The 24,736-nt window shown below is 34.4% G+C and overlaps 1 protein-coding gene across 3 annotated transcripts in view; it reads left to right on the top strand.

Annotated features, from left to right (window-relative positions):
* LOC129805534 (uncharacterized) overlaps positions 1-24,736 on the top strand; it is a 332,356-nt gene that overhangs the window by 167,878 nt on the left and 139,742 nt on the right. For all 3 annotated transcript variants that reach the window (XM_055853510.1, XM_055853512.1, XM_055853511.1), the window contains one exon: positions 22,826-22,894. The gene's annotated coding sequence lies outside the window, so the exon portion shown is untranslated. The remainder of the gene's footprint in view (positions 1-22,825; positions 22,895-24,736) is intronic.

Raw genomic sequence — 24,736 nt, 5'->3', positions numbered from 1 at the left:
CTATAGTGCCTATAAATTCCTATAGGCCTTGTCCTCAGAAGTCGAATATCTGATTAAAAAAACGCAGTGTTTGGTGGTACCCCGTGTTTGGTGGTGCCCCAGTTTCCCCTATTTGAATTCCGGAGGGCCTCGTGTGTTGATTTTGTTGTGAAAACAACATACATAATATTCCTACCTCCATTATAATTCCTCTCATAATTAACTCTTTTAAGAGTTTCTTAACGTGCCATTTCATACTTTTATTCCAATCCTGTGTGAAAACCTAATTTGGAAATTCCAAAATGAGTTTGAATTCTTCGAATATTAACGATATTTTGTGCAAATGAAGTTCTTTTTACATTTTAGTCTAGACACTAAAGGAGCATAAAATTGCAGCTGTGATTCCATAGAATAATGCTCGGAAGTGATCAATCACCTGAATGAGCACAAAAATTTCAATTTTTTTTTAGAAGTTCTGATCAGAATGATTTTATGGGTTCTCTTTTTATAGATTAACAAGTAGCAAGAATTAGAGGAAAGTGGCTCATATTTCGTACGATCCCAAGCTTCGTAATGACTAAATTTTTTCTAACATAATATAATAATATATAATTTTTCAATAATAATATATATGTATTTCTAATAATTAATTTTTCCTAACTACATTTTTCCGTTTTCAAAATATAGGTGCAACGAATCACGTCTATTGAAAAATATAAGAAAAATTTAGTCATTACGAAGTTTGGGATCGTATTAAGCATGGGCGGGCACTTTCCCCAACTTGTTTTTAAAACGGAAGGAAATTTAAGGGTTAAATGCAAATTTTATGATTTTCGATGACTTTTATGATTTTTTGATTTTTTTAATTTAATGATTTTTGGAAGATGTCGATAATTTTATAAACCGACCAGGAAATACTTAGAATTTTAGAAATTCTTCTAAAGGCATAAGACAATTTCTGAGCAGAATGATTTCCTGACGTGTCAATATGGACTAACCACTATGTTCCATTGGTTTATGATATTCTTAACAGAAGAAGAGAAAAATCCTACATAAGCTGAATTCTGGGTTAATGATTAATCAAAGTATAACTCGATGTACTGCTCAATGTATTACATGTATAAATAAAATTTGTTTTTTTTTCAGTATTGGCTGAACAGTACTTCATGTGAGAGTAATTCACGTAATTAGAATACATTTAGGGAGAACTGGGGTAATAATAAAAATGGGGTAGTTGTAAACATTGCGATTAATTAGATTTAATACTTGTTCATTGAAGAAATGGCCGTCATAAAGTCCCAGCAGTATAAAAATAAAAATCAGTATTTACAACTACCACATATTTACTACTGCTCCAATTTCTCCTTAGGGGGAAGTGGGGCACATTTGAATTGGGGTACATTTAAAAATATGCTTCTTTTCTCTTATTTTTAAAGAGATTCTTAAAGGCCTATCATAATGTAATTTAGATACACAGCTAGTTTATAGAGCTAAATTAATTAATAGTAAAATCCAGTGCCATTCAAAATTAGGAGAAAAAGCTCAATTTCAAAGATAACCTATTTCAAAAGTGTCTCACTTCCCTTTGTCGTATAACATTGTCTTAAACAAATTATAAGAGTTTTTCTAAATCACGAAAAGCTTACAAATAAAAATTGAGAAATATGTTATGTGATATTCTTAAGTGGAAAAAGTGGAAAATTGCTGAGAAATTTTCTTCAAGGAATGGCCACCACACGATAAATTGCATCCGAGAAATTCTATGGTTATTTATTTATTGGTGAACAATAATTTCCTCCCAATAAATACCAATATCCGGTTCTTCCCTGTATACCTTATCGTATCAGAACCCTTATATCCTTGAGATTCCCACCCACGAAATTGGTTTTGCGGTTTAACAGGACTGAAATTGTGGTAACATGGAGATTTTCTTGTACTTCAGCCCTTATCTGTTCTCCATTTTGACCATGTAATCGCATCAAATAGCACGTAATAGTTGAAATCCGAAAATAACACAAATTTATTTCAAATTGAATCAAATTCCTCATCTCCTGTTCCACGTCCTTTTCTGCAAAATTGTATCCTTTCACCGGTTATGCGAGAATGTTTCTTTTGACCCTTTTCGTTTCTTCTGCCAACCATCTATAGGTTGATAAATGCCTCACGAAAGACCTTATTAAAAATACCATCTTCCTACTTAGCAATAATTCAGATGATTTACTTTGCTTAGTAAACATTTAAGTAGGTCAGTTCTTAATGAGAAAAGGAATATTACCGAAAGGATTTATGTACAGATAAGAAGAAAAAAGCGGCTACATTGCGAAGGATTCTATTAATGGTCAGTAGAAAGTATCTCGGCCTTGCCTGCTTTTTATACAAAGCTCTAAAAGGAATTTATGTGTTTTCATTTCAGTCCACCCATACCCATTAAAATGCAACTGGTTTAGGAGTTAAATTTAAGAGGGAGAAGTAGATACTTTTTGAAAAGTAAATTCTGAAGGTTTGTGACAATTTCTTTATCAGATGCATACTGCATTTCAATAAGGCGATTTATTTTATAATGCCACGATAAGCGGATAATACCTATTAATTCTGCATACATATCTCATAATGCAATGTCCTACAATTTATACTGTCTATTTCATAATCCGGTTAAATTTGTTCTAGAGTTTCACGAATTGGTATTTTGTTGCCAAACTATTAGTAGAGATTTCTTGCACATTTCAACAGACTTTCCACGAATACTAATTATTGTAAATGGCGGTCATAAAGATTTCTTGTCTTAAGGAAAAAAAATACACTCGAAATGCATTTAAAAGCAACAGCTGCAAAAATTGCAGGATAGGTGGGATTTCAGAAAATAACAAACATTCAGAATGTTTTTTTATTGTTATTTTAATTACTGAGTAATTAGTTTCTAATATGTTTGTTTCCATATTTGCTGTAAAAATAAACTATTAACAGTAATAACACGCGGTCTCCTTTTTTTTTAAATTATTTAACCTAACTCAATATTCGCTAACTTTACAGATTTATATTATTTATTGGAATAAAATTAATTTATTGACTTAAAACTATTTTGTTTCTGGGTAAAAATGATGGTCATGTAAATTTTAGTAAAGTGACAATTTTGTTTTGCCTACACTAACCTCAGGCGATAATTGTATAATTATTCGATTAATACTTTGTAGATTTAATTAAATTATTGACCAAAATTTACAGTTTTTTTAAAAGACAAAATTAATTTTATTTTGACCAAATCAGATTTTCTAATTGACCATAAACGATTTTTTATCATTATCGATTTTATTTTAGCAAAATTGATTTTTTTACTAGCCAAAAAAAATTTACTGACTAAAGTAATTTATATTGTTTTAAAGTGACATTAGTCTGACAAAAAATAATATTTAACCATAATAAATCGTTTTTACTAATTAAAATGGATTTTTTGATTTTATCAAGACAGATTATCTTATTAATCATAATCGATTTTTTTTACAGTTAACTTGATGATTTTTATTGACCAAAATTGATTTTTTGGTGGCCAAAATTATTTTTATGACCAAAAATAACATATTCTGACAAAAAGAGATGCTAAAGTGTCCTACCTTTGCAGAATTCTCGAACTCACGAGGTAGAGCTCTCCGTGAATTAGTTTTCCGCATGATCTTTTGGTGCTTACTGATCTACTAGAGATCAAATTGATTCACAAATCACAAATGCACTTGAAAATCAAAAATTATTAAAGAAATGATCATTTTAGAATGTTCTAGCAGGAGATCCAAGCATATAGACAAACAGAAAATGTAAACACGAAAAAAATAAGTCATTGTCAGATATTTAACCAACTGATTTCAAGATCAGTTAAACTTCGACTATCAAAAATTCAAGATGGCGATTTTTTTAGGTCATAGGTCATAGGTATGTTTGGACGAAATGTTCCTCCGAACCCCCTCCAAAACATATCCAAAAATAAAAGAAATCGTAGGAGCCATTATCGAGAAAAACCAAAAAATATTTAAGAGGGGTTAAAATAACAATTATACTAATGTTCCTTGGGTTCCCGTATGGGGGGTCTTCAGAAGATCGGATATTTGTATCTCTTACCGTTTCGCCCCTAGATGGGTAACAAATTTACAAACAGAAAAAAGAATATTTAAAAAAAAACCATTGGTAATATACGGGTACTTAACCGTCTCACTGCCAATTGCGAACAATGCGATCGGGTTGGAAATTTCAAGACCATCATCATCATCATCATTTTCAACCGCTCATCCCTATTGGGGTCGCGGGCCCATGACATCCAATTTAGCAGCCCAGGCTTGTCGATCCTTCGCTAGTTCAGCAAGATCTTCAGGTTCAATCAAGATTCTGAATTTGACTCAGCCGCTTTGTCTTATGTCTGCCTCGAGATCGACACCTCCTCACAATGGTTTGCAAGCTTTTCTGGGGAATCTTAAATTCAAGACCTTTCCGAACATTCAAATTTAACCAAATAGGTAGAAAAATAGATCTTCTAACTAAAGTATTAAAAACTTTTTCCTTCAAAAATTCAAGATAGGGATTTTTAGGTTATATATAAACATGTTCAAAAATAAAACAAAACTTAGGAACCATTGGCCTCAATTCTGAGATCAAGATCAAGAAAATTTCAAGATTTTGGTATTCTTAAATCAAACAAAACATGGTTTTGGAGGGATTGGAGGGGGTTAGGGGGCAAAAGAAATACAACGCCTAGAGATATCGTTTTTTTATTGGGGGTCACCAAAGACCGGAAGTTGATATGTCTAACCGTTTAAGCTCTAAGACGGTGACAAGTTGAAAAAAAAAGTCGATTATATAACTGCCCTCTCTTTGAGTTCGTGCAGTAAAATTAATTTTTAACCAGATAAAATAGTTTTCAACTTCTTGAATTCCATTTTTAATAACTTCAGTAACATTGAATTGTACGTGTTTGCTCATACGATTACTTCCAATTCAGAACCGTCACTTAAGTGCAATGTAATGTAGCCTAAATTTTTTTGGATTTCACTATAAACTCACTTTCCTCATAAATTCTCCCTCACAAATATAAAGAGTATACTAATCGAGAGGAATGTTATTTCCTCAATAATTCTGCCACCAAATAACCATTTCCACTTCTTCAATTGATCGTAAGGCCATTTATGTTAGCTCTCGAAGAGTGTTGATGGTCCAATTCGCATCACCATCCATTTCAATACACGGAAAATGTCCCACAAAAATTCCTATTGAAATGGTTGAAATATGAAATGTTGATCATAATGTGTATTTTATCACTCCCTCATCCCACTTGACTGTAGATCCTGTGAAATTGAAGAAAAATGGCCATTTCTATTGACTTTTCACTCTATATTTATTGTCAAAATACACATCAAGCCATTGAACTCACTTAAGGGTTGTTTTTTTTATCTCTTGGAAATGCTCTAAAGGGGAAGTGTATACTTTTTTTTCTATGCTGTATCACCAATCGGGGATAAAAGCCATTTAAATGGCAAAAAAAGGACTCAGAGGGTAGAAGTGGAAAATGCCATCATCAGTGGAGAAACATGAAGTATCAATATTTGAAAAGTTTCTATATAAGTTTATCTTTTGTCAACTTTTCCCATTGTGCTGTATTGGCTGTTTGACGATGAAAATTGGAAATACGATAATTTCTTTTCTTGCTCGCTTCTGTGGTGCTCTCAAGTATCCGTGAATTACAAGAGAATTCTTATTTGTTCTTCATTGGAAACATTTTGTTGAGATAATTGCTAAAATTCTGTTCTGATTTTATCTAACGACAATTCAATGGAACATTCCTATATTTAAATGGCATAAATATCACAAAATTTTACAGTCAATCTCTCACACATTTAATCTTCTTTTTATTTTAGGGCAAAATCCAATATATTTTTTTTTTTACAAAAATCCATTTCATTCAAAGTATTTCTTAATGGCATTGGATTTATAGTTCTGAAATTACCCCAAGACCTTTAAAGGTTAAATAATACCCAGTATTTTTAGCATAATCATTCCAGTTGCCGCGTTCATGTTAGTTTTGTCTTTCAAATGTTGAGGGCACAGTATCCTCAAAAAACAAGCCCCATAGCCCAATGGAAATTTTGCCATGTCATTTCTAGTTCATTGGAAAGTGGGTATAAAATATTTAACTGCTATCACTTTTTGCAATAAAATTAAACTTTCGTCGTAAATTATGCGAAATATTTATTGGGCGAAAAAGTTTAGATTTCTTCAAGTTAAATGTTTACCGCATGAGCCTTCGAGTCTCCGCCCCCGGAGACCCTTCATTCCCAGAAGTTGGTGGAGGCTTTTTGCATTGTGCTTTTTGGGGCTGGTCGTTCTTCTTCTTTTTTTTTACTCGTACAGAGTGATGAAGGGATGAATTGATATTGATTTAGAGAGGGTGTGGAATTTTGAATATGGGACGGAAGCCTGGGAAAAAAAGGGTTGATGTGGTTTGATATAGGGCTACACTGTTGGATCAAGTTTCCAGAAAAACTCGCCAGAATGATTTCCTGGGAAATACTTCTGAGATTTATATACATTGCTATTTAGCATTTTTTTATTTATATTCATGATAACTTTAAAGAGATTTTCATGAGGTTCACTTTTTGAACAGCATATAAATTTTATGATTTAATATTTAAAGTTATCCTTTCACTGTCTTTAAGAAAAATACTGAAAAAATTAGTATTTTAGAAAATCTTTAACTCGATTTTAATTAAAGAAAACTTAATCAGTGGAGATATGGAAGATCTCTTTTGCTGTCTGTTTTTAAGATAAAATCTACTCCTCCTTCCTACTGTTATAATCTTCCCAAATGTGTTTTGGGTAAAATAGGAAGTGAAACAGATTCTATTCTATTTTATTTTGAAATCTTGTGAAGATGAGGGAATCAGTATTTCATCACAAGATATTTTAATTACAAAATTATTAAATATGGTTAAAACCTCATCAGAAGATTGTAACAAAATTGAGAAAGAATTTCAGTAGGACTGTTGAGCCTACAGGAGTTAGAGGGAGAAAGCTCGTCCTGACGAAAACTCTTCTAAGCCAATGGTACCAATCACTGTCCCGCTGGGGTGGTGACTTGAGGGGTGTTATAACGGCGGTTAACTTCAAGTTACGATATCGCTATAGGTCCGCTAGATGGGGTTGTGAGTGTTCGACGAGTTATTCCGAAGGCACAATCGAATCGGCTCCTCAGTCGGTCTTCACCAGCGAAGCGAGAAGGCCGCCAGATTTGTGGCTGTCTCGGAATGGGCAATGGGGCTCAATTCCAGGAGGCTAGCGATGAAGGGTGCTTCAGCATATTCTGGTGTAGCACCTGTAGCATTCGTGCTACAGAATCTTAATTATATTGTTTTACAGCTCATTAACAGCTAATGTATTAAAACAAAACAGATATTTCGAAGATTTTTTTCAAGCGAAATATAGCAAAAAATGATCCGCTAAAACTCTATGGGGTTTTTATTTCAAAAGAGCAATTGCAAATAAAAATACCCTCACTTAAATGGACTTTAAAGTTTCCCCTATGCAGCGAAATATACCCCACTCCTACTGTGCTGGGTGCATTGTGAATCTTGGGAGATCTCTTCTAGTGGTTCGTTCCTGAGATATATTTTCTTCAACCTCTGTTATAACTTCCCCAAATGTGTCCTGGCTATAATAGAAAGACTGGCAAACTTTCTACTTTATTTCGAATAATTTCGAAACATTTTATCAAGAGGTGATTGATTCTTTTTCAATGTAGTTTATTTTTGATCTTGAATCCTTTACATTGTGCTTTTGTGAAAGCCTGTCCATGTCCAATAGGTTCCTCTTCTGCTTTGTATTAAAAAACCGTGCATGCCTGAAATTTCACTGCACTTCATGCTCCTTCATCTTACATGTAACGGGACATATGAATATCAAAATGACCTATGTTTTAAAATCAAAATACAATCGTATAAATAAATAATTACATTATTAACTGAACAATGACTTACTGTAATACAAGGCATCATTTTTCAAGAACAATTTAAAACAGAAAGAAATCTCTCTTGACACACAGAACAACAGGTGATTTAAGATCATTTGAATGTCAAAAAATTTGAACATAAACAAAGTGAGCTTTCGAAGAAGGATATTTTGAATGCCATAAGATAGGCAAATTTTCACCGAGCTAATGCTCTATATGGGGATTTTCCTGTGAAATGGAGAATTCGAATTAAAATCTCTCGTTTAGATGCTCTTTAAAAATGAAAAGAATATTTCGCTCTGTTTTATTTTCAACTTTCTTCTTATCACTGAATTGAACAATTTAAAATAAGATTAAATTAAAATAAAATTGTTCTGTTAAGCAGCATCTAAACGGGGGGATTTTATTTCGAAACCGCCATTTTGACACAAAAGTCCCCCACTGAGTTCTAGACCGGTGCATTTTTGCCTATCTTTCGGCGCTTAAAATCTCCCTATTCGAAAGTTCCAATCGTTGTATGTTCGAATATTTTGACATTTCAAGCGATTTTAAATAATTTTTTTTTTGTTTTACAAGAAATGTTTTTCTCGTGAACTATTTTCAAAGTTATCAAAAGTTGAAAAGCTGGTGAAATAGGGACACAGTATCGATCACTCTTCTGAATGTATCGTTTAATCTTCATTGAAATATGGTCGAATTGCTAAACAGACATCCTTGTGTAATTTATGGAATTTGTCAGCTGAAAAGTGATATTCAACTAATTTTTAAGAACTTAGAGACCCTTACGTATATAAACAAAGTTGATTTATAGACAAAAAAATCTTAGGATATTTTCTTAATTTAGCAACAATATTGGAATAAAATCCTGCGGTAGGACGGTTTTGATATAGAGGATGAGTGCCCCATCTCCTCTTCCTTATAAAGTGTTCGTCACCAGGCACATATATTAACTTTACCACTCTTTAACAACTTTTTTGATTGTATAACACTGTGTGATTGACGTTCGAAACGTTTCGAAATAAAATAGAAAGTCTTCCAGACTATCTATTTTAGTAAGAGCACATTTGGAGAATATATAACAGAGGGCGGACAAAATTTATCTCAGGAATGAACCACTAGGGGAGATTTCCCGAGACTCATCGGTGCATAGCACAGTGGGGTGCATTTCGAAATCCCCCCGTATGGAAGACGCCTTAAAGTTTAATTGTCAGTTTAGAAAAATACACTTACAATAAATTGTTATGTTAAAAAAAATCACGCCAATTCCTAAGTTCCCTAATCGTTAATGAGGAGGATTCTAATTCTCAGTGAATTAATTCTGTTTATTAACAACAGTGTAGAATGGCGTATAGCTATTTATCACTTTGCGTAAAATTTCACAGGCTGGAAATTGGAGCGAAAATAGCTTCCCCCTCGGAGGAAAATATCTGTGTATACATATATTTTTTCTCTACCACTCATTAAGCGCGAAAATATTTATTTAGGCTTCCATATATTAAATGGTTTTATATCAGTTTGCTATGGAGTTCGTCGTTCGACTGTGGGCATCACGAGGCCTGACATATCGATTTGGTCCAGCACTTATATTTTCGCTGCATTAATTAAGCATAATGTACGACATTTTGTTGAACAACTCAAGTGGTAAAGATTACTTGCTGGCGAATTGTGCAATCAATCACTTTAACACATCGTACAATGTGTTCCACACTCTCTGTCAGATAATTTAGAAATACAAACTAGTTTTAAAAGCCATACCAACATCCATGAGATCTGACAATTATGGATGGTTGTGAGACATGGAGGAGAGTGTGATCGGTCAATCATCGTTTTTGCCCAATAAAAATGTGACACATACTCTGGTGTAACATAATTTATTTCTAAATATTGTCGTAAATTCTACTGTCATACTGTCAATTAAAGTGTAGAGATGGTAGAATGGGGCTTCTTTGCAATGGGATCCCTCCTCCTTGACGATTGACATCAATTGAGTCGTTTCGACGGATTTTTTTTTTCGAGAAGACCAAGTCTTTGGGGTGTATGATTTAGTGCCCATGACCACTTCTACCTCACAATTGGACACAAACATATAAATACACATTAGGTCGCAACATACGACGAAAATATACGGCTTTCAGTAGTTTGAAGAAGCATCGTAAAAGTCCTCCGAAAAGGATATAACAAGGAGGATGGTATGGGACGATTGAAATGAATGTCAAGGGAAATGATATAAATATTGTCCATGGAGCTTTTATAAGTTTTTTCTTCTCCTCGGTCATCCTCTCCTGAACAATAAACATGTCACATAACTTATAACCAAATATTCATAAGGAGTCCCTCTGGGGGGAAGAAATGTCTGAGTTGGAGAGAAAGAGTCCAGAATCTGCCCAGTGAAACACCTCTTGTAGCTAAGGTGGAATCGGGGTCAAAATGGGTATCAGAACTCTCCAACATACTGTTCACATAAACTCTGACCCAAGTAATATATCACAATTGAGACTGGGGAGTTATTCAAATGCCTCAGGAATGTTTACTACTAAATATTCAATGTATTTCATCAACAATACAGACTCTTTCACCATGATAACTGCAGGTTTTCCATTTTAATGATTACGGGAATTTTAGAGCTTAAGATTTCTAATGTTACAAGTTTTTGTGGAAAAAATATTAAAGACTTTATTTCAGCTATTTGTATCAGCTGCACCCATAATTTAATCACCTAGTCCAAACAACATTTCAAGTTCTCATTCATTTCGCTGAAAGTCTTCTGTATCAATCTCATTCATTTTCAAATCTGCACAAAAGAATATCTGTCAACTTTCATAATTTCACCCCGTCTAGTGCTATAAATTCCCATTTAATTAGTGAAAAGTGTTAATAAAAGCTTTTTTATTGCATCCCAGCTAGTGATTCGAATCTCTTAATAAAATTTGTAGAGAAGAGTAGAGTATTTTGTCACAGGGGAGGTTTAACGTTTCACATTTTATCCATTCCTTAAGCGGTCTTCAGATTTGAGGTTTAGTCCAGTTCCAGAAGGTCTCAAATTCCTGAATAGCAACCAATTTTATTTTTTTTTCAGAATTTAATAGATCAAATCATTCTTAAGTTAAATTTTTCCAAAAAATCTTGATTTTTGAAAAAATAGAGCGGTTGAGGCATATGGCTAAGTCTCGTGTCGTAATTCGACACCGTATTAGACTAGAAGTTCCCAAAGGTGTCGATTTTCCAAATAACAAGCAATTGTAATGATTTTTCAAGATATATCAAGTCATATATTATAAATATGCAGTACTTCCAATGTAGATACGACAGGGAATCTGTAAGGGCAGATGCTTCAAGGCAATCGTGTGAGTGAGTGCCTTGTTGCTCCTTTTTTAGTCCCTACAACGATCTAAACATGAATTAATTCTCAATACTAATCTTCCTTACAACATCGCTCCTGTAGGGGAATTCTGTAATTTTCGTGGCATTGTCACGCGTGAGTTCGAAACGTAACAATGCCATTCGAGCTTTTTTTGTCATATCATATGAGTTCGAAAATGCTCATTGAATTTTTAATGAAATCCCTTTACGTGATGATTTTAAGAAAATACAGTACGTCTTGGTTGATTTGTTTAACAAAATTCATTATCATTTAAATTGCCAGAAATCTCAAATATGTGACTTCTGACAATGCCACGTGAGCTCAAATGGCAATGTCACGGCTACAGAATCGCATTGTCGAAAAAGCTCTCCTGAGACTCAAACCCAATTTGTCATATGGCATTGTCAGAGCGTTACAGAATTCCTCTCCTGAACGGATGATTCACAGGCTAAGGGCCTTGACAGACATGAGGATTAGCCGCTAGATGGCTTAGCGTAATTATATTAGAAATAATGGTTAAAGTGCATTTCCGTCATTTGTTAGACGAAAAGCCGCGATAAGCGTAAAATCCCTCTGCTGTGGCTTACCCATAGAGTTTATACCATAACGGTATGTCCCACACGAGCATAGCGTGCACCTCGAGGCGAGATATTCGCTCATTGCTCGGCCAGACACTCAGTATGTGACGAGTGCCCAGGCAGTGCAGTGGAGTCTGAGGGTCGTTCCTCAGGTGCTCGTGCATTTAAGCCTCGATCTCACTGATTTCGGTTAACACATTTTCCACTAAGTCCCCTCTCGGCTTATGTCGTAAGCGTGTCTAGGGCATAACACTAGGAACGCTAGGAGAAATCGGCGCTGTTCCGAGAGACATCCATCTATCTATCAAATGCCAAAGGAATCCTAGGAAACAATTCTGAAATACAGTAGAGTTCCTCAAATTTGAACATTTGGGGAGTGCTGATGACATTTCTCACTCCCCAAATTTGAACGATATTTTCAAAAACGTAACGGAATTCATGTGAAATGCACTTTCCCTAAAATAAGAAAGATGACTTTAGGGAATATATCAATGTAATTTATTGTTAAAGAAATGGGATTTGTTGAGGAAGTTAATATAATACGATAATATTGAGGAAACAACAGAGAAAAATAGTTCTAATTCAGACTCCGCATGCAAAACTTTCTTCACATAACCTCAAATTTTACATTTTGAACTCAACCGTCGTTCAAATTTGAGGAGTTCAAATTTGAGGAACTCGATATAAAAATTCTGTCTCCGCTATCTCTAGTACTTCTAGTAAAATATTCTAATGGGTTAAAATAAGTCGTTGATGATAGGATAATTAGGTTATCAGTTACAATACAACTCCTAGTAATGTAAATGTATTTAGCAGTTTCACTGCTGCATTTTTATATGTCAATATCTGTTTTATTTATTAGTTTAGAGAATAAATACCGCCACAGGTTCCTAATTACTAAAAGTATAAAAGTTCATAAGTTTAGATCTCAAGCTCCGTAATGACTAATTTTTTTTTATGTTTCTTAATAAACGTAACTCATTGTACTCATATTTTAAAGGCTAGGGAGCAGTGTCCTGTTTTTTTTTTTTTTTAATATATTGCAGTCACATTTATTCAGCAACATAGAAAAAAATTAGTCATTATGAAGCTTGGGATTGTACGAAGCATGGGCAGGGCACTTTCCCCTATAAATTTGAACTCTTTCACACTGCTTAATTCAGTTATTAAATTTGAACTTTCTGTATAAAACTGCCCCACTTTTCCCTATACCTTCATATGTAAATGTGCAAATAAAAGAGAATTTAGTGGAACTCACATTTCATTGTGTGCTTTATGGAATGTGTTAAGTTGTGCATAAAATTTCATTCTGATACAATAAGTTTTTTTTTATTTTTATTTTTCTCTACGTTCTGCCGTGTGATTCATTTGTGGATGTTTGGATAAAAGACTGTAATTTATAGCATAACGTAAAGGATTCTAGCATTGCTACGGGGTTGTTTCATATATTACTTAGAAATTATATACCAAAAACGTGTAATAGTTTTTTCTTAACCTCAAAATCGTGTATAGTGTTACTTTTCGCTAGAGGACTTTTCAATTGAGGTTATGATGGGGAATTTACAACAATTGCATTTGGAAGTGAAGGCATAAAAATTTTAGTTGGAAACAGTGAAAAGAACTGCTAAAATAGTGATTGTTATCGATCTAAATTTAACTTTTATGCTCCCTTCATCGGCTATAAATTGCCCGCCTTGTCTCACCCCTTTTTCGCACAATGTATTTAACTTGATTATATGTTTTTGAACTGACTTAGAGCTTCATTGAACATGCAAATATGCTATGAATTTTTTACTTTAAAGCTGGAAAAAACCATTCTGTTTCACATGCTACTGCAGGAAGTGAAAAAATGATGAAGTTTATGTAAAATGATTTTCTGCATCCAGTCAGAAAACACTGTGTGAGTGTTAATGATGGTCAGTGGGAATAGTGGTTGGGCTAAGAGAGAGGTAGAATGGGGTTAGGGAAAATTCTTGTATATACAAGTGGGTGGTAAAAACCCTCAGTCTGTAATTACACATTAACTTCACACACATATTGCACTTATAATCCACAGAGAGAACAAATATTCAACAATTAAATTTTACCTTATGGCTTGTAGTCACGTCATGTGCATTTGCATGGTTGGAAAAGTTGTTCATTTTCCATGTAGAAAAGTGGAAGATGGATTTATTTTTTTTTATAAAATGTACCTCTGACTGAGACGTCCGAACCAAAAATTGATGTCAAAGTTCACTTTATGGTTGGTCGTAATTCGATTCCTTTTGCCAAGTTGGAAATTTTATGTTGTGTGAAATCTCAAAAAAAAAAAACGGTTTATGTGAAATTTCACATTATTTGCATTTTTAAATTTTTCACAAATGAAATTGTTCATGACCCGAACCCTAAGCTGAAGGACTCAATAGTCGTCTGGTATTTTCTCAACTCCCTGTGTAATTAATGGGGTTTCGTGGAAAATATATGGAGTATACTGTTGATGTGATCTGAAGGGGTAACAATTACGTGAATTAAAAACACGCTTGTTGGTTACGTCTCACCATTTAATTATGATAAATTATATTTTTCAGAAAGAAATAGATTGTTAAATGAGGATTAAAGCCATTATACTTCGAAAGTCTTATTTTAAATTTAAATTCTATTTTTTGCAATATTCCTCGAAAATAATAATATAAATCATGACTAATAATCTTTTTTTCATTTTTCTACAGTATACAAACGATTAAATTATGAATGAAAAAGAATTGGCAAAACGTTGCAGCCTTGCTGAATACTCGATCTCGTGATTTAAACGCAATACCTCAAATGTATTTTCGGATAATATACCGTTTACAGTTTCACAAACGATTTATTGAACCAATTGATTCCTTTAAAAGATCGCCCAAAATAACTTAGGAGTAATACAATTGATTTTCTGATAAAAATTAGTTAACGGTAATGAATCGGTTTATGATGATGGTAGGATGGAGGCAGAACTTTCGTCGCGAATCGGTCAGGCTTCTGCAGTTATGAGGGAGCTTGGCAGAAGCGTGCTGAGGAAGGTCGAGCTTAGTCGATCGGCTAAATTATCGGTTTTCAAAGCTGTGTTCATTCCTATTCTCACCTATGGTCATGAGATTTGGGTAATGACCGAAAGGGTAAGATCGCGAGTGCAAGCTGCCGAGATGAGATGCCTCCGGGCGGTTAAGGGAATCACTCGTCGAGATCGAGTGAGGAATGTAGCCGTTCGTGAGGAACTAAGAGTCGAGGAGCTGCTTCTTCGGGTCGAGAGATCACAACTTCGATGGTATGGACATGTTCAACTCATGAATGAAGAAAGATTCCCCAGAAAAGCTATGCAAGCCATTGTGAGGAAACCTCGACCTTGAGGCAGACCTAGGACAAGGTGGCTGAATAAAATTCAGAATCTTGCGTGGGAGCGCCTCGGGATCGAACCCGAACATCTTCCTGAAGTGGCGGTGGATCGACAAACGTGGGCTGCTAATTTGGATGTCATGGGCCCGCGACCCCAATAGGGATAAGCGGTTGAAAATGAATGAATGAATGAATCGGTTTATTACCGGTTCGACCTGTTGGTCGTTCAGACTTGTCAGGAATTCCAGGATCTGTCCAACCATTTGGTACCATTTGGTTGATAAATACGCTATCTAGAACCTTTTTAACCCTTGCTCTTGAAAAATCGTTGTTAGGAATGATTCAACGGTATTTTTGTTTAATGACGAAATGTCTGCCTAAGCAATTTCTAAAACATATTCGAAAATAAAAAAAATCACACTATATGCGAACATCGTTTTGGAGAGGATGGGAAGAGATGGGGGGAAAATGAGGGCCATGTTAACGATCCTTGGGCTGACTTATGATGGTCCCCCAAAGGTCCCAGGTTTCTATCTCTAACCATTTAGCCTCTAGAGCTGGCGACAGCCGAGTGGATCAGACAGACAGATAGACGGATGGACATACAGCGTTACATAACTTCTCAGAAACATGGAATTATGTTGAGAAAAGTACTGAACAGTTATTTCCCCTACGTGGGGTAATTTCCACAGGTATTCGACAAATTCTGGCAACGTCATTACAATGTCGTAACAACAAGATTCCGTTCTGTTACTAAATGCGATTAGATTAGTAATGACATCTTCACAACATAACTGAGAAACTCTTATTACATTTTTACTACGTAATTGTGACGTCATTTTGACGTGTCTATGACGTATCCTCAAATGTGAAATAAGAAATAATTTCAAAAGCAAAATTTTATATTAAATCGAAATTTAAACACTTAAATTGAAAATTTCTCCATTGCATTTGCAATTTATTCACCCCTTAAGTCGATCAAAGCGATGAGGGTGTACTGTTGAAGGACTAGTGGAGGAAGAGTTTAATTTTTAGTGAACAGAATGGCCTGAAAAAAGCAGTGTGTACTGAAAAATGTGCAGCTGCTGTTGTTGCTTCGGTGTATACTTGGAAAGTTCTTCAATAAATTTTTTACAAATTTTCATAAATAATCCAATGAGAACTGCATACACGGAGACACTCTTTCTCACTTCAGTGCACCAGGAAAATTTTTGCAAAAATTCCCATCAACTGCATATAAATGTGGATATATTGACTTTATGATTTCTCATGTGTTCTCCTTGGGAAGCTTTTTTTCCCCTTAGATGTGCCTAACCATTGAGGCTCAAACGCTCCGAAATGTTTGGCGTTTGGGGAGAAAAAGTGCGGAAAATACTTCACTCTCAGAAGGGTAATATATTTTTGGGGTCAGACTTCCAGGAGCGACAAATACAAATAAGTTTAATCTCCAAGTTTTTTTTTCTGCACATAAGAGTACGAAAGAAAAGTTTTCAGTGAGGGAAAAAAATTTAGAGCTACATACAGAGCTTATGTGAAGTTTTTTTTATTGGCTAGAGGAAGGGTGAGACGAAGCAAAAAGCTCTGGTTTGTGTTTTGCCTTCTCAAATCTCACCACGATAAGCTCTAGAGAAGAAACACTATGGATGATTTATTCAGTTGGATATTTGATATAAATAGATCCCTTTTGGGAAATGCTCTGATAATTTTTTTTCCAGGTCAATCAATTGGAATGGGATCAATACTAAAAGGATTTCAACATATCTGCTCTCAACACATATTTATATGTATGTGGTTTTATGTTGGGAAAGGTGGGTCAAAGGATTCGCAAATTTAGACGTTTCACAATTTGTGAATAGGTACAAATTTGTTAGTGTGGCAGAGAAGCATAATTGAAAGCGTTTCTCTATGAGATGGTAACGTTCAAAGTTGGGAAAGAGGACGATATTTATACCAGCCTAGATTAAATATTAACTAGTGCTAAATGTAGGAAAGTGGGAAACACCTGTTCTAGTTCGTATGTAAAACACTCAAGAGACAACAGTTTTGGGTCATTACTGAAAATTACTGTTAAATTGCACGGTGAGTGGTGTTGAATGAGCCAAAACACTCACAAATATGAACAGGAATCCAATATTTGATCAGACATTTTTCTAGAGAGATCTGGGGTCTAAATTTGTTAGGCATTAAATTGGATTATATAGAATGGTATAGATTATTTTAGGAACTGTATTGAAGATACTAGTATTCAATTAAATTATAAACACATTCCTATGTTAACTCAAATATTTTTGAGTACTACTATACTGACTACTTAGTCCCGGTATTCCTTATAACAATTTTTACAGAAAATTTAATATTCCCGAGATTCATTAATAACTTTTCGCATTTGTGAGCCTTTTCCACTTCATAGTCTTCAAAGCCGGTAAAAGCTTATAAAAGCTAAATGGTGGGATGAATTTTATTTTAGAAATTTTTTGAAATATATTAAAGAACGAGAAATATTTTAACGTATGAGTAAACTAAAAAGAAAATGTTTCAATGAGTATTTTTGAACTTTGGAAAAGATTTTAAAGTGCTGAATGATTACTTTTATATTAATTCGCAATATGTTAAAATACGAGGAGATATTACTGAAATATCCTGTAGGGAAAAGTTTTCAGGCTTAACATGTATTCTGGCTTCGAACACTTGATATTTTTCCCATATTCCTTTAATGAATCTGACCTTATGGCGGTATATTTTAATAGCATTTAGAGGAAAGGCTCATAATTTTGGACAGTATCTAAATTTGGACACTATGAGGATAAAATTGGACACTAAAAATAAATTGATTAAAATTATGAATATTTATTCCAATATTTGATGAATAATAAATTTTATCAAAATATTTGTTCTTTTTGGAAGATTTTAACACCAAGTTCGTTAAATTTTGAATATGATTTGACTTTAAATTGGTTTGTTGAAAACTCAGTGTGAGCAATTGCTTACGAGAAATATAACAGATCTTCGCGTTTACTTCAGTATTATTTAGCTATGGTGAACTACTAACAATCTTTGCTCGCTGTTTTTCAATTTTGTACAATTGACTTGAAGTGAGATTTGCGTTGTGACTTACGTTTTTCGTGTGAAAAATTGGCGATTTTCTACGAGGTTTACCAGTGAGGTGATAGTTCTTATTTTGGACAGGTGTTTTTCTCTCGAAATTTCGTGATGTTTTAGCTTTTATGATGACTAGGTTGCATAAATTCCTGGAGAAATAAAGGAGCATCATCTCTACGGACGAGATGCAATGAGAAAAGCCTTGAAAGGCTCCCGGAAAGACCAGGGAATGAGCGCATCCGCGAGTACTTGGAGTACCGAAGTCAACTTACTTTAATGAATGATATAGCAAATGTCTGAGCTTCTTGTGACATTTTACGGTTCCCTTACATAAACAGGAAGAGGATTTGGTAAGATTGGTTCAAGAAATGAAGAACAATGTGCATCCTGTTGAGGCGGTTTAGCTGTCCAAATTTATAGCCAAGTTGTCTAAAATTTTAGTTAAATTCATCTTTACATATCAATTCATTTTTAAACGTATTAGTACTAAGTTTAGTAAAAACAAAGGCAATAAACCCTTGCCAAATTTCTAAATAACTCTTGTGAAAAGAGAGTAACAAAAAAAATCAATTAGTATTGAAAATATCGCACTTCAAACTTGGAACATCAATGCTTATAAGCAGACTGTCCAAAATTATGAGCCTTTACCCTATCTTATGATAGGAATTGCTGCGAATCTTCAACTCTGTCTACTGCACAGTCACAGTAAATACTTCCTGTGGAGTAAAACTATGTAAATTCAAGAGCACGTACTTGAGGATTTTGGTAGTTTATAAACAGTATCAGCTGGTTGGGGTGCAACGGAGTACTCCAAAAGAACATCTTCAATGTTATTTTGCCGTCCAAATACACTTCATCCTAGCGAAGGGTAGCATTTGTGGTGACAAAGAATAACAAGGATGACGACGTTGTCTTTTGAACGAACAAAGGGGGTATGTCTCGGTGCAATCCACACAATTGTTTGTGTCTGAAAAATGATGACGGGCCAATTGAAAAATGAGTACTCCGGCTCCAATGCACGATGACGTACCATTTATTATCTCCACCGCTGCTAGAGAAAAGTCTTCTAAGGGTGAAATGTTTGCTGAGGGAATGGGGATGTGTGTTGTGTCTGGTTTCTTCTTCAGAGCAAGGCGTCTCCACCAACCATTGTTGCAGATCAGCACTGAGCAAAAGGGGTTGATTGAATTACAGTTGTACAACCTCCGTTCCATTAAGTGACACGTGTTCGGTAAGCCAGCCACAGACTCGCGAGTGACGAATTATGATGACTGTAATTTCCACCAGACGAAACCACCCCCATCCGTTGTTTGAAAAGAAACGAAAGAAATTGTACGCTTGATGGAATAGCATGAGGGACATTTAATTGGTATTGTTATTACTCAGAAATTGATTTCTAAGAACTTTTTCAATAATACTATAGCATTGGTTTTTTATTGGAATAATTTGGAAACATTTCGAGCGATTTTATAGCTGAATTTAATTATATTACGGATAATGCATAAGAAAGTTACACTCTTGAAAAATTTGCCAACGATTAATGATATGTCCTTATTATTAAAATGTATTAAAAAAAATTGAAGTATACAAACTTCAAAATTAGACATTATATTGATGTTAAAGCAAAGTTAACGCTACAGAAAAATAATGGGAAGTTCACTCAAAACTGTACGCAAAATTATCAAATACTTTAATGTACAACAACATAAAGCGCCTGGCCTTTCTAGTTACTTACGGCGGGCTTGCCTTTGAGCATTAAGAAAAAACGACGGGGAACGACTGTAAAGTTCTTTTCTATATGGGAAAGGCTTTCAAGTTTCGCACACGCTCCTCCGAACACTTCATATTTTTTTTTCTCTATAGTCCTTTAATAAATCTGATTCTTTATTTAGAAAATGTGTGACTCAAAAAATAAAATAAAATAAAATATATTGCCTTCGATAAGTCAGATTAATTGAAGGATTATGGGAAAATATGAAGTGTTCGAAGCTAGAGTGTGTCCGAAACCTGGAAACCTTCCCCTTCTTGTATTGAGACAATGAAACTGTTTGTTAATCCCCCTCCGCTAATGCAAGTCAACAGATATGTTTTGAGGCCATGACTAATGACTGGCTTCAGTATATATTATAATATCTATAGATCTTGATCTTTGTTGACTGTCAAACGCTCCTAAACCGAAATAGCTGCGACAGTCCAAAGTAGCATTTAGTTCTCACTACAAGTTTCTCATATACCTGTATCCTGACTTCGTTTTCCGTAACCAGCACCGAATCGAAGTACTTTACGTTATTGATAACTTCGAAATTCTACGCGTTTAGGGTGAATTTTTAGGGTTTTAGGGTGAAACATCCCCTTTCTTTTCCTAAAAATATTTTACTATTTTCAAGTATTAAAAAACTGCAATTTTTACTTCTGGAACTCCACTGAGGCATTTTGCGCAATGTTTTGAGTGATTTTTAAACCGTTTTAAATCGGTTGAGAACCGGTAAACCGTAAATGATTCGAAAATATTTTTAAGTTAAAGCATCTAAGTCGAGATCATACTAAGCCTGGAACACTGCTATTTATTTGTTTGTAAATTATTTATTTAGAAAATTTCACTTTTATTCAGATTATTCAGATTTGTTCAAATAATAAGATATTTCAGTCCATTAGAAACAAAGATATTAATGAAAAATTCAGATAATTAAAAATAATAGTTTTTAGTTTTAGATTTTTGGCATCTTTTAATAACCTACAATGATTATTTTTTCAATAACTCAAGCCCACATGTTGTGTGTGTTTCGAAATTTGGTACATTCACGACTTTCGAACTTTCGATGAAAAAAACCCAATGAAGTTAAAAAAAAAAAGAATCTTACAGTGGCTATAACTTTCGTACTAATTGCCTGAATTTGTTCGTCGATTGATCGAATGAAAGGTCTTGTGATGTTGTATAATTCTTCTGATCAATACAAATTTCTAGAATTTTATTTTTAGACATTCTGAATTGTGAAACTCTAAGGTGACCTGAAAATAATCTCAGATAACATAGGCTTATCTATTTTTATCAGTAGTCTCAATTTTTATTATTCGTCAAGACTAGCAAAATCTTATGCGAAATCGGATGCAATAGAAGTAGATTATTACAAATGGTCAGTAAATAAATATTCTCAAATGTTGAGTAATGCATCGCCAGTGTTTGAAAAAAAATTGTGAAATAATTGTTGACAAAGATAAAATTAAGTTATAAAATCATCTTGATATGGATTTTACATTTTTTTTGGACAGAGTCTCCAGTAAAGTATTAAATATTAAAGCTTTTTATTTTTATTTAAAACTTTTTCTAGCAGTAATCATGTAGTGATTTTCAAACTTCAATAATGCTTAGAAGTTTCGTATTTTTATTGATTTTGTGGAACATCCTTAAGGCTATTGAGGCCTTACATTCAAACATACCCTTTCATTTAATAGTAACCCTGATACTGCTTTGAGATTATTTCCCAAAATAAATTATCTGATGCCTTTGATAATGAATGAGAAAGTTTCAATGGCTTTTCTTGAGCAATCAATGAACCTCCAGAGCACATTCTAATTTTCCAAATGGAATTGATCATTCTATTCGATTGACTTCCAAGTACCCCTCCATCGGTTCTCATATTCCTTATTATGTGGGAAAAAGTTGCAAAGCTGAAGCAATTGAATATCCTGCAGTAGACAAATGTGAACAGTCAAACTCATCCCATGTTTAGGAATTTTGTGTACCCGTATATGAAGGGGGATGTAGTTGAGCTGAATCGTCTGGGCTAACAATACGACGAAGAAATCAGTGAAAAAATAGGCAACAAATTACACTTGAATGTGTGTTTACGTAGTATAATTGCTTCCAATAAATTTCCCATTCAATCTAATTTATGGAGAGAAAAGACTGAATACATTTTCGGCGACTGACTTCCAATGTCTGAATTTCCTACATTTACTAGTGGAAGGAATTGAGTATGTTTTTGGGCATGGGAAGTGTATGTGTTTTTCTCACTCTATTTTCCTAGGGCTTATACACCATTTATGCCATGCCGAAATGGACTGATGGGAACAGAGGGAGGGTTTACTGTACCCGGAAGTGTGGTATACGGAAGATTTTGGGGCTGAACGTTATTCTAGCTTTAGTTTTACAATAGTTGGTGGACTAGATTAGAAATCAACCACTGTATATTTTTGGTTTTGCAATTCACATTATGATATATTGCCCAGTATTTAACCATATATGAATATATATAATATATTTCAATGTTGTCATTATTTATGAACGGAAGACTGCAACAAAATTCAACATATCAAATTTATCTCTGTCTCTCCTCCTCATGCTTTTGCACAAAAATACCAAACTGCAAGACTTTCTGAGGAATTTCTGTACAGAGGAGACCCCCAATTGAATGAATTTTGTGAATGAATGAGAATTAATCAAAAACTTTTTCCTGTTTTATTGTATAATTACAGTTGGATGAGAGGCAGTTCAGGAAAATGCAGAGAAGCCCAATCTGGTGTTTGAGTTGGCGATTGTAAAATGTGAGTTCTCGTTAATTGATTTCATACATCAGACCTTTGGTGGATTCCGTCAATCATTTTTAACACTGATTCCCACTCCACTTTTTAATATCCAACAAGTTGCTCTACCTCAATCCCGAGCAATCATCGTCCTAAGCCCAAACCTCCAATTTATATTTCCATAGCAGACGCAATTACAGTATAGAGGTGCTTTTTGCACGTAACAGTTTTGTACACGAAATACTGACATATTAAGCAATTTTATTAAAATGGATTCTTGTTCCAGTGGCAAAATGTATGCCAAACTGTTTACGATCGTTAGGTAATTTCTTAAATACTTAAATAACTGGAAATCGAGGGATTTCAAGGGGTAATACATTTCAGGGAACTAGAGCCAATCTTCTCAGAGAACGTATGGAGAACCCGGAAAAACTCGGGGGATTTGTGAAACCTGGAAACCCATCCACTGGTCTAGAGAACTTGGGGGATCCATTCATTTGTTAGGAAACCCAGGGACCCCAGGGAATTAGGGAAAGACGGGTGCCCACGGGGAGTTCAGAAAAATTCGGAAATTCGGGGAATCCATAAATTTTTGGGTACCGATGAAACCCATACATTTCGGGATATTCGGGAAACCCGGAGAACTCGGAAAACCCTCGAGAAATCGTGGGATGCAATATATCTCTCAAGGGAAATTTTATATTTACATTTTTCAGGAAACCCATGGAAAACTCAAGGAACCCATATATTTCCAAAAAACCGGTAACTCGAGCCACTCTTATGGCTTATGAGTTAACCCCGAACGGATTTAAATGTTAAGTGCGTGGTCTTATATTTACCTGGAGTAGGCGCTACCGTGATCATTAGTGCATGGTCTTGGATGCAAGTGACCGGGGTTCAAATCATCTTTAGGTCACCAGAAAATTTTGACATTGAAAATATATATGGGGAAACTGGGGCACCACCAAACATGGGGTAGCACCAAACACTGATTTTTTAATCATATATTCGACTTCTGATGACAAAACCTATAGAAATTTTTAGGCTTTACAGGGATGCTTGTCCACTAAAAAAAATGGTAGATATAGTCCAAGTAGTTTAGAAATGAAAATTAGTGTTTGATGCTACCCCGTGTTTGATGGTGCCCCAGTTTCCCCTAAGTCTCATTTAATGAACTTCGATACGACTGTTAGCATTAAGATTAGAAAATATTAGCTAAAATAAGAAAATTTTATATTTTCTATGTCATCTCTCATCCTCTCAGTTAATTCCTTTGTTGCATATCGTCAGTTTGATCAGGAATTGGGCTATTTGCATTTACTTTGTATCTGCATTGGTTGCAAACGACGCAAATGACTATCCAGCGATGCGTCGTTTACATGAAATATTGATACAAAGGAAATGCAGATAGACTAGTTTGTTTACAATTTTTGAGGTAGATTTTCCCATTTATCTCCATGTAAAGGAATATATCAAAATAATGTAATCTATGTAATAATGATGTTCATATTAGTTTTGATGTGAAATTTGTGGATCTGAAGAAGGGGACAAACATACGTAGTGCGAAGCTAGTAAAAGCTGAGGCTACATAACGTAGTGTGAAGCTAATAAAGGGAAAATTACCAAACATTCCAATTTTTGATATTATCAATAATTAATTAATGATATTACCATAGGTAAAATTACATACTTATTCTATTTTTTAATACAAATAAAAACACAGAATTATTATTATTGCGTAAATCACCATAATCACGTGTAGGGGAAAGTGCTCTCCCTCCGAACGTTCATGCCTTCGAATAATGTGAATTTTCTTTTAATTTTCCTAAGAGACTTACACATTTCTATTAAATATTAGTTAGC

Source organism: Phlebotomus papatasi, chromosome 3 (genome assembly GCF_024763615.1).
Source record: "Phlebotomus papatasi isolate M1 chromosome 3, Ppap_2.1, whole genome shotgun sequence".
NCBI lineage: Eukaryota > Metazoa > Arthropoda > Insecta > Diptera > Psychodidae > Phlebotomus > Phlebotomus papatasi.
The sequence above is the reverse complement of the archived record's forward strand: the minus strand, read 5'-3'. Positions and strand labels throughout refer to the sequence as shown.